This window comes from Scylla paramamosain, unplaced genomic scaffold, assembly GCF_035594125.1.
Source record: "Scylla paramamosain isolate STU-SP2022 unplaced genomic scaffold, ASM3559412v1 Contig38, whole genome shotgun sequence".
Taxonomy (NCBI): domain Eukaryota; kingdom Metazoa; phylum Arthropoda; class Malacostraca; order Decapoda; family Portunidae; genus Scylla; species Scylla paramamosain.
In genome coordinates, this window is record NW_026973703.1 from 245,001 (window position 1) to 255,000 (window position 10,000).

Genomic DNA, 10,000 nt, shown 5'->3' on the forward strand with positions numbered 1-10,000 from the left:
TGATTCACTCTTAAATAATATCCTTAACGAACCTAAGTGTAGTTATTATTTTAGCGATACAGAACACTCTATACCCTCTAACTTACTAGAACTTCCTTAAATATCCTGTTACACAACATTAGTAGTGTACCATTACATCTTGACATTTTACTTGATCAATGTCTACCTTCATTTCATATGAAATTTCATATTATAGGTTTGTGTGAGACGCGCCTTAGTGATGAAATCTGTTTTCATTATAAAATAAGGAATTACAATGGATATTTTAAAAACAAGAACACCAGTGGTGGTGGTTTAGCTCTGTACCTGCACAAATTATACGAAGGCTCTCTCATGCAGAACTATACTTTGCAATTGCCATACTTAGAATCTTTGTTTCTTGCTGTAATACAACCATACAAGTTTGCAGTAGGTTTACTTTACAGACCACCAAATTCAAGTATTAGTGACTTTTTGTCATCATTAGAGCTCTTGATTGGTCTTATAAGTAGGGCACAATTACCATGTTGTATTTTAGGTGATTTTAATATAAATTTACTGGCTAAGCATGACTGTGTACAAAGCTTATCCGATTTATTTTACTCATACTCATATTTTCCAGTGACGACTAAACCAACAAGAGTTACAAAGTCGTCAGCCACATTAATAGATCACATATGGACGAATGATGTAAATTATAATTTTAGTGGAATAATTTATTCATCAATCAGTGATCATTTCCCAGTGTTTAGCTCGTTTTCTGCACCGTCATTTCACAAGTATTCGGATAAAATCATAACTAAAAGGATGATAAATGACAATTATATAAATGATTTTACAGCTGAGCTACTAGAATATAACTGGGTAGCAGTCATGACTAGCCCTTGCGTAAGTGACTGTTTAGACGCATACATAACTAAATTTTCAAGCATCTATAACAAACATTTTCCAATTAAAACCTTCATAATCAAAGATAAGTACAGTAATAAGCCTTACGTAACTCAAGGCCTACGGAAATCTATAAAACAAAAACAGACTACAGAAACTTTACGCAAAATGGCCATTAACTTACAGTGCAATATTCAAAAAATATAGAAATACATTAACCTCTTGAATCAGGATTGCCAAAGATAATTATTATAAGTCTAAATTTAAAGAAAACGCAGGAAATACTAAGCAAACCTGGAAGATGATCAATGGTATTATGGGTAAGAGTCTTCGGGAAAACTAAGTCTATAACATTTCATGGCAAGACTATTTCCCAGAGCAATGAGGTGGCTGAAGCTTTTAATGATTACTTCAGTAGCGTTGCAAACAGCCTTGTTACAAACATTCCTCCACCACCAGTGCCATTCACTCGCTACTTACCGGAACCGACTCTATTTTCATTTTTTATTGAGCCAACCGTTCAAAAAGAAATTGAAAATATAATAAAACACTTGAAAATAGCTTCTCCCGGCCATGATGATATAGACATCAAAGTAATAAAAAAGTGCAGTAATATAATATTCCCATTTTTAACTTGCATAATTAATAAGTCTTTTCAAAAGGCACTTTTCCTAAACATCTCCAGATGACCAAAATTGTTCCACTGTTTAAAAAAGGTGATAAACTACTTCATAGAAATTATAGACCCATAGCTATCTTAACAACTTTTAGCAAAATATTTGAAAAGGTAATGGCCTCAAGACTCATGGACTATCTCACTCAAAATTCAATATTAACAGACCAACAGTTTGGATTTAGACCTCAATATAGTACAGAATTGGCCTTGCAACAGTTATGTCAATATATTTATGATGCAATGGACGAAAAGTCTTACAGTATTACAGTATTTTGTGATTTAACCAAAGCTTTTGATACCATTTCTCATCCAATACTGCTAGAAAAACTTAAAAAACTATGGAAATAGAGGCACAGCTAATTATTGGTTTAATAGTTACCTTAGTCACAGACAACAGTTCACTATATATAATAATCAGGCATCTTCTCATAAAGCAATTACATCTGGTGTTCCTCAAGGCTCAATATTAGTACCCTTATTATTTTTGGTATACATTAATGATTTACCACTCTGTAGTGAAGTACTACAATTATTACTTTTCGCTGACGACACATCAGTACTACTCAAAAATAAAAATATTAAGGATTTGGAGAAAATTACAAATGAATAGATGGTCAAGGTTGCAAACTTGTTAAAAAGTAATAAGCTCACACAAAATATTAAAAAGACCAGTTGTATGATAAATCGACCACTGATGTCTCAGCCACCCTTATTAACTATCAAAATTGACAATATTCCTATAAGCCAGCTCAGCGAAGTGAAATTTCTTGGAATTACTATTGATAATACCCTCAAATGGAACTCTCATATTGATACTTTGAAAACCAAACTTAGTAAAATAACAGGTCTATTGTATAGAATAAGGAATCAGCTGCCCTTTCAATGTATAAAATTGATTTACATATCAACGGTACATCCACATTTGTTGTATTGTTGTGCTGTGTGGGGTGGAGCATTTAAAACTTTAATTAACAGTCTCTTTCTCACGCAGAACAAAATGCTTCGTATTATGTTCTACCGTCACCGTTATGATCACACTTCTCTCTTCACTGAACACAAAATACTTAAGCTCCATGACATCATAACATTACAGACCATTTCATTTGTACATGCATCGCTAAATTCCTTCCCTGTACACTGTGGCTTCCAACCAATAGCAAGAAACAGACAAAACCTCCGTATTCCGCTGTGCCGCTGTGCCGCACCGACCATGCACAGCAGAGTGTCCTGGTGCGGGGCAGCAGGCTCTGGAACACACTGCCACAGGATATTAAAGGCATCACCCAACAGGACACTTTTAACAAAAAACTGAAAACAACACTTCTTCATAACACCCAGCAATGACACCTATAACTTGTGTCTAGTCATTTCAGTGCACTACACTTATTCATTTGTTATTACCCTATATATTAATGTATGTTATTAGTATTATTGTTAATACTATTATTGTTATTAATATTACTTTTATGGTATTATTATTATTATTATTATTATTATTATTATTATTATTATTATTATTATTATTATTATTATTTATATTAATATTATTATATTATTATTATCATTATTATTAGTATCATTATTATTATTATTATAATTATTTTCTACAATATATATTTTTTAATAGACATGACCCACATCACATGTACCTGCTCAATTTACAAATAGTAGATGGTCCGTAGTAAAGCTTCGGCTTATCGGACCATAGGCTATAAAATTGTACATATTTGTATATAAATGTTTTTCTAAGGGGCCAATAAAATATCTTGTATCTCTCTCTCTCTCTCTCTCTCTCTCTCTCTCTCTCTCTCTCTCTCTCTCTCTCTCTCTCTCTCTCTCTCTCTCTCTCTGTGTGTGTGTGTGTGTGTGTGTGTGTGCGCGCGCAGACACCCTGTCTTCTAGACAGGGTTTAATCAAAAGCTTTTCGTCTCATCAACACCTCTCCTCTAACTGACTGTCTTCAGCCTCTCTCTCACCGCCGCAATGTTGCATATCTAGCTGTCTTCTACCACTATTTTCATGCTAACTGCTCTTCTGATCTTGCTAACTCCATGCCTCCCCTCTTCCCGCGGCCTCGCTGCACAAGACTTTCTTCTTTCTCTCAACCCTATTCTGTCCACCTCTCTAATACAAGAGTTAACCAGTATTCTCAATCATTCATCCCTTTCTCTGGTAAACTCTAAAATTCCCTGCCTGCTTCTGTATTTCCACCTTCCTATGACTTGAATTCCTTCAAAAGGGAGGTTTCAAGACACTTATCCTTCAATTTTTGACTACTGCTTTGGACCCTCTCATGGGACTGGCATCTCAGTGGGCTTTTTTATTTTTTTATTGGATTTTTGTTGCCCTTGTCCAGTGTCTCTCCTACATAAAAAAAAAAAAATATCGAGTGATAACAAAAGTCAACTTAACTCGGACGAAAAAAAATGAAGTTCTTACACTGGACGCGACACTCCCAAGATTTGCACATCATTTAGGCTTTTCAATGTGGTGCTAGGGTGAAGCATACTGTGTTGTTTTTCTAAAGGGGCGTTCATAAGTGCCAATCAGCGTAATTCCGACCCTGCCGTAGAAAGCCAAGAAAGTCAGGTACTCTTGCAGTGATTAATAAGGAGTTTGATGTATATTATTCTGGTATATATATATATATATATATATATATATATATATATATATATATATATATATATATATATATATATATATATATATATATATATATATATATATATATGATACAAGAGTAAAGAATTGTATATAAGTTTAGATTTCTGAGGTGCGTTCATGATTGTCAATATATCCACCAATAAACGTGGACAAAAAGTCGGATATTCTTACACTGGACGCTATCACACTGAAAGCTACGACTTATTCTATATTTTCAAGTGTTGTGAGGTACAATATACAATATTTGCTTGAATTTGTGAGGTGAACTTCATGAATGTCAAGATCCTTAAGTAGGAAAAGAAGGAAGTGGAATGCTCTTACACCGGGAGCTATCTAACCAAATGCTGCATCTTTTATTACGTTTTCAAGGGTAAAGCACTCTGCACTGGCTTGGCCTTCTGAGGTGTGGCTCATGAATGTCGTTATACACATTCCTTATCCCAGCAAAAATAAAGTTCAATGTTGTTTACACACGTCGTTATCACAGTAAATGTTGCATCTTATTCTGATATGTTTCGAGCGGTACAAGGGTAAAGCACACGATATTGCCTTGCCTTCCTGAGCTCCGGTTCATGAATGTCAATAAGCACACTTAAATAGGAAAGGAGAAAGTCTGATCTTATACTGGACTGTACATTATCGAATTAGGAATTTTTTACCCATGTGGTGCAAGGGTAAACTATATCTGCCATCTGAGAAGTGGTTCATGAATTTCACTCGCCACATTCAGTTAGGGAAAAAAAAAGGAATATACGAGCTTCTTAAACTGGACTCAGCACTGTTCAATTCAATCCTGTATGTTATTACGTTAACATAATTATACACGTGGCGCAAGGGCAAAGCAAACTATATCTGTTTTCACGAGTGTGGATCAAGAATATCAATATATTACAAACCCCACGAATACCATGCAGTTTTCGCAGCTTCCAAGGCACAGGTAAGTCAAATCTGAAAGACAAATCAAATCAAATCCGAAAGACAAATGAAATACATCTGCTCGGTGCCTCAGTTTCATCACCAATACAAGGGTTGTGCTAAATCTCCCTATCATCTGATTTTTCGTCCAAATTTTTCTGTCTCCTACCAGATCTTTCGTCCAAAACTTATCTGACGTGCAGTGATAAACACTTGAAAAGGGAGATATTGTCACTGGAATGTCCAACATTTGCTGCCTAACGTACTGAAATAGGAACGTGAATTATTATTGTAATATCCAAAAGTTTTCTCTCTGACATGCTGTGATGAAGAAAGACATTAGAGATGTGTTATCATGATAGCCAGACTTTCCTGAATGACGAAATTTGCTGCCCGACACAATGCGGTGGGAATAAATACGAGTACACTGAATATTACTCCGTTGTCCAAAACTTGCCATCTAACACGCTGTTATAGAGAGAAATATGAGAGGAAACTAAACATTATTGTGATATCCAAAGAGATGGTGGTCTCTGCAGCAGCAACGAAAAACAGCTTGGTGTAGTCTGTCCACAATTTGCCATCAAATGCTCCATAATAGAGAGAGGATCAAATATCAGTGATGTTCTCAAGAGATGGTCGGTGCAGCAACGACAGCAAACTCGGCCTAGTCTGAGCGAGTCATCAGGAAACACAGCAACAATGGTGTCCCCACAGCCTCCAAGAGTCACAGCCACATAGTTCTATTGTCTCATCACTATTCAGCAGCGGTAAGGCTTCCAATGACCTTTATTCATACGATTTGACGTCTTGTTCTTGTACTTGTACCTGCGATCTTGCCTTCACTGTTATAGGTGTGTGTACGTTGTTTGCTTTACTTCATGATTATTGTCATCATTATTATTATTATATATATATATATATATATATATATATATATATATATATATATATATATATATATATATATATATATATATATATATATATATATATATATATATATATATATATATATATATATATATATATATATATATATATATATATATATATATATATATATATTATATATATATATATATATATATATATATATATATATATATATATATATATATATATATTTTTTTTTTTTTTTTTTTTCGTGTCAAGGAACCTGGACAATGGCACAGCCAATAGGAGGAAATGCCCGGTCAACTTTCCGTCTCCCTCTCCCTCCAAACTAAAAATCGTCAATTTAGTTACAGAGTTGACTTGATACTTGTCTTGAAATCGCTCAAGTCGTAACAAGCAGGAAAAACGAACAGATAAAGTTTACCTAAAAGGCCAATGGAATTTATGAACGGCTTAAACTAATTTGTATGTTAATGTTGAACAGCATACAAGTTCGACAGTGAATGGTGATGTAAATGAATACCCGTTGACAAAAAACAGCTATATATATATGGCACAGCAAGGGACACACAATGAGGGACAATACAACAAGTCGCCTCGTCACCCCCGCCCTTGCCTGGTGTCCGCCTGCCCTGCCCTGCACCGCTGCCTCCAGGAAGGAAGGGATGAGAAGTGAGCCAAGCTGGACAAAGTAAAGATATGTTAACAAGATAACAACATGAGATACAACGAAAAAATAAATCAGGTTTGCGTTTATATATAAGACATTTGTTTTTTCGTGTGTGTGTGTGTGTGTGTGTGTGTGTGATAGAGGAGAGAGAGAGAGAGAGAGAGAGAGAGAGAGAGAGAGAGAGAGAGAGAGAGAGAGAGAGAGAGAGAGAAACAAACAGGCAAACACGGAGACACACAGACACAGACACAAACAGACCAAAAAGTACAGACAGAAAGACACACAGACCAGCAAGACACACACATAAATACAGACAAGCAAGCAGACAGACAGAATTAGACATACAAAAAGAGAGGCAGAGTGCATTTTCACACTCGTACACAACCCTTCACCTATATTATCCTGTACTACATCTTTTGCCTTTAGATCTGTGCAGCTTGTCACAAATACCCTCGTTAGAGCCAGCAAATCTACATGTTGAAGTTTATTCTTCCTTAACGTTCTTTTGTGTATTCCTACTTTTTTTTTTTTTTTACGAGAGACTGACGTGAATAAAGAAAAGAAACACATCACCTTTCAATCCTGATTCAATATTAACTAACGAAGAGGAAGGAAGTTTACAAACCAATGCACAATTCAAGCACATCTCCATTCAAACAGGTGCTGAAGGAGAAAAACTCACTCACTCACTCACTCACTCACTCACTCATACACCAACCCATCCATCCCGTCCCTCACTCATTCATTCAATCATTAACCCATCCATTCTTTCCCTAACTCACTGATTGACTCACTCATTCACTCGCCAGATCCATCCATCTCTTCCCTCACTCGTTCCCTCACTCACTCACTCACTCGCCCGTCCATCCATCCCTTCTCTTACTTAGTCACTCACTCACTCGCCAGTCCATCCATCCCTTCCCTCACTCACTCATACACTCACTCACTCATTCACTAATCCATCCATACCTTCCCTCTCCGTTTACATAAAGAAGGTACAATCAACAAGTGACTCTATCGCCAAGCTGAGCGCTATCGCCACCTCGCCTCTCACTCGCTCAATGATGGGACAATAAAGAAGGGAAAAAGCGTAAAGTGACGGAAATTGCAGAGGAAATTACACTCATAACTCAGGGTTCACGATACTCAGCCCCGCATCAGACACACAGATACTCAGACGCACGCAGAGATAGGGAGGGGATACCATGAATGTGAAAGGAAAGGATAAGCAGGTGCAGCTCACTCGCTCACTCACGCTCTCTCTCTCTCTCTCTCTCTCTCTCTCTCTCTCTCTCTCTCTCTCTGGGTAGAAAGAAGAACGAAGCAGGATCGTGAACCAAAAGTGTACCGTGTTTTCTTTTTTTTTCTATTATTCTTCTTCTCGAAGCGTTTTCAATAAGCGAATATTTTTGCACACGTGTGAAGGAGACGCTGTTTTATCTTCTCTTAAACAAATTCCAGTTGTTTTACATGCTTTCCCCAGAGAGAGAGAGAGAGAGAGAGAGAGAGAGAGAGAGAGAGAGAGAGAGAGAGAGAGAGACTTATGGAGCTGGGTAGAACGAGAAAATATAGAAGATAATTCATCAATATAAGCGTAAGTTCAGAGAGTACTGCAGCTAGAGAGAGAGAGAGAGAGAGAGAGAGAGAGAGAGAGAGAGAGAGAGAGAGAGAGAGAGAGAGAGAGAGAGAGAGGAGAGAGAGAGAGTACAGAACTACATTGTTACCAGATCGACGGAAGCAGACTAATGGACCATAAAACACATTGAAAGACCGATAAGTAGCCTCATAAATTGTCACTCCCAGTCTTGCTCTCTCTCTCTCTCTCTCTCTCTCTCTCTCTCTCTCTCTTCTCTCTCTCTCTCTCTCTCTCTCCTCTCCTCTCTCTCTCTTTCAACGATTTTCTCATAAATACATCCGTGCGGTGAAAGACAAACACGCGAAGGAAAAGTGTCTCTGTGTCCCCGGAGTCGTGGTGGTGGAGGGCGAGGTTGTAAGGCGACACCTTAAGAATGCAGGAATCCACAAACCAGCAGTGTGATGAGGCGGCGGCGAGGCACCGCGTGGCATGGACGGCGGCAGTCGAGAGGGAGCACGGAGACGTACATCCCTGGCTGCCCTCGTCATTGTGATTTCCTAGTGGGACTGGTGCTGGTGGTGGTGGTGGTGGTAGTAGTAGTAGTAGTAGTAGTAGTAGTAGTAGTAGTAGTAGTAGTAGTAGTAGTAGCAGCAGCAAGTAGTAGAAGCAAGTAGTACAAGTAGCAAGTAGTAGTAGTAGTAGTAGTAGTAGTAGCAAATAGTAGTAGTAGCATGAAGTATTAGTAGTAGCAGTAAATAATAGTAGTAGTAGCATCAAGTAGTAGTGTAGGATGACCAATGATAAACCGGGCAGGGCGTCTGAACTTGAATTCCCAAAGCGTTTCAAGCTGCAAGTGCCAGTTGGAAATAATTTCCCCAGCAAACCACCTGGTGCTGACATGTGCCTCGTATCGTGAGCAGCTGACAACGAAACACAACACAAAATATTTCAAGGAACACACTACAAGTGACAGACAGCTATCATGAATCACACAGAATGAAAAACAACTGACCCTGAACTTCATCAAAGACATTCACAAAACATAAATCAACTTACGCGGTACCTCCCGTCACTGGACATCCACTATGCATCGTAAACCTTCCCAGCTTGGAAGGACCACCACAGGAACCTGGCACACCCCGCACAACCCCTGGTAATTCACAATGTGTCGGGTCGCCGGCATTGCACCACCTACTCCCTGCACCGTAGCCACGTCCACCCACATGAATCCTGCACAGCTATGCACCGTATGGAGGCAATCCACACATTTTCCCAGAACCATACCCACATCTAACAACACACATAATAATCACAGTCAAATAGAGACATTTATAGTGCTTAACATACCTTCAAAGGCCAACACAGGACCCAGGTGCACCCCACACAACCAACACCACCCTGGTGTCGACACAGTCCTGGCCACGTCACCACTGGCCACCCAGAACGCACTTGATAACACTTCACTTCCCTATATATTAATTCTCACCCAAGTAAAATATAAAAGGCACATAAAAATGAACATTCATAATATGATCTACAAATATACATACAAAAATGCATAAAACAAGAAAAACATGGCAATACACCGGACCGTCCCGAAACCCGGGCGAATACGAACAACCACAACTCCCGTCAGGTACTAGACATCGTGATTCATGACACAAGGATGAACGTGTACCAGGAAAGGTGAAGACGAAAAGAGAACAGCATAAAACGTCTCTCCACCCACCCA

At 38.1% G+C, this 10,000-nt stretch overlaps 1 long non-coding RNA gene across 2 annotated transcripts in view; it reads right to left on the reverse strand.

Annotated features, from left to right (window-relative positions):
- Positions 1-9,630, reverse strand: part of LOC135097973 (uncharacterized) — a 65,165-nt gene extending 55,535 nt beyond the window's left edge. For both annotated transcript variants that reach the window (XR_010266396.1, XR_010266395.1), the window contains exon 1: positions 9,616-9,630. This is a non-coding gene — a long non-coding RNA (uncharacterized LOC135097973). The remainder of the gene's footprint in view (positions 1-9,615) is intronic.
- Between the last annotated feature and the right edge of the window lie 370 nt (positions 9,631-10,000).